The sequence below is a fragment of the Chrysochloris asiatica genome, unplaced genomic scaffold (assembly GCF_000296735.1).
Source record: "Chrysochloris asiatica unplaced genomic scaffold, ChrAsi1.0 scaffold00058, whole genome shotgun sequence".
NCBI classification, from domain to species: Eukaryota; Metazoa; Chordata; class Mammalia; order Afrosoricida; family Chrysochloridae; genus Chrysochloris; species Chrysochloris asiatica.
This window is the reverse complement of record NW_006408576.1, coordinates 12,242,563-12,244,127: the sequence shown is the minus strand read 5'-3', so window position 1 is coordinate 12,244,127 and position 1,565 is coordinate 12,242,563. Positions and strand designations below refer to the sequence as shown.

Sequence of the window (1,565 nt, the reverse complement as noted above, 5' to 3'; positions counted from 1 at the left end):
GGGTCTGAGTCCACCTGCAAATGGTCACCCAGAGCACCAAGATGCACTTCACAGGAGCAAGATGGCCCCTTTTCAGGGTTGCTTACTGCTTTGGAAAGGGACTCAAAAAGCTCACTCAAAATGAAAAACAAGAGTCACATGTGGCTACTGGCCTTCCTTAGAGGCTGGACATATATGAAGCCCCAGATTGCAAGGCCCAGAAGCAGGTGAAGGAAGCAGAATAGGACAGCTACACACTCTTGCTTCCTTCTGTGCCCAGAACAGGAAAGCAGGCTGCTATCAGCTGATCTAGGTGCCTTTCCCCATCCCACTTGCAAGTTTCCCTTTACCCAAACCACCTGGTAACACCTCCTTGTCCTGATGAGAACAACAAGAACCAAGGATAACTCTTGTACTACTTTCTTCTTTCTCTCTTCAGTCCTTAGCCACAGGTCCTGGAAGTAGGGTGCCCTCTCATGCTGCAAGGTAGCCCCACAGTCTCTGAGGAAGAAGGTGTGTCTTCCAGATCAGACTATTGGTTTGGCTTTGTGCTTCACTCTGGCATTTGCTTTGCAGAACCGACCTCCCACCTTGGGTCTGCAGTCTCAGGGACAGGTGAGTTCACTTCTCTTCCAGGCTGGCTTCCTCACTGCCTTGGAGGCTCAGGTGTATAAAGGTTCTGCCAGGTTGCAGTTGGATGGGAAGGCTGAGGAGGCTGCGGCTTGAGCAGCCAGATCCCGGTAGGTGGGGGACTTGAGGGAGCATGGGTAGGAATCCTTCTCCATCAGGATGTGAGTCTTCCCCTGAGCCAAATCAAAGCATGCAGCTGTGGCGGCCTGCAGGTTTGTTCTCATGAGCTCCCTGGTCCCGCGGTCAACGTTCATCTCTTTAGGAGCTTCACTGTAAATCAACTCCTCAAAGATCCTGTGAGCCCTGGAAGCCAGCTTGGTAGCAGAGTGGATCTTCTTGAATTCCTCACAGGCTTGCCAGAACTCCAGGTTCTCCTAGCTGAACTCCGTCTTAAGGAAAGCGTGGGAAGGCAGCCACTCCATTTTTACTGCTCAGCGGTAAGTTGAAAGACTCTTTCTACCCAAATACATCTTCAGAGAAGTTTCTGATCTATTTGCTGTGTTCACAGCCCCACTCCAATTTGCCAGCATTCCCAGTAGTAGAGCCCAACTCGGATTTGTGAAGAAGGATCCCCAGACATGTCTTGAACTCCTTTGCTCTCTCCAAGTAGGTGGTGGGAAGGTAGACAGGGTCTATCACATGGCTGTGGGTGAAAGGCAGCATGTTGTGCAGAGAAAGGTAGCAGGCACTGCGAAGATTGGTGACGAGATTAGTGATGAGAATAGCAGCCTGTCCTCTACTTTTTTAATCTTCGCTGTTATTGCTGGTGTGAGATGATAGCTCATTGTTGTTTTGATTTGCATCTACCATAAGGAGCTCTGGTAGCATGGTGGTTACAAATCGAGCTGCTAACATTAAATTTGGCAGTTCAAAACTACCAGCTGTTTTGTGGGAGAAAGATGAGGCTTTCTGTTCCCATAAAGATTTACATCCTCAGGTGCAGGGTCACTATGAGT

General features: G+C 49.5%; 1 pseudogene; it reads right to left on the bottom strand.

Moving 5' to 3' along the window:
- Window positions 1-641: 641 nt before the first annotated feature.
- LOC102816878 lies at window positions 642-1,272 on the bottom strand (annotated as a pseudogene).
- Window positions 1,273-1,565: the final 293 nt, after the last annotated feature.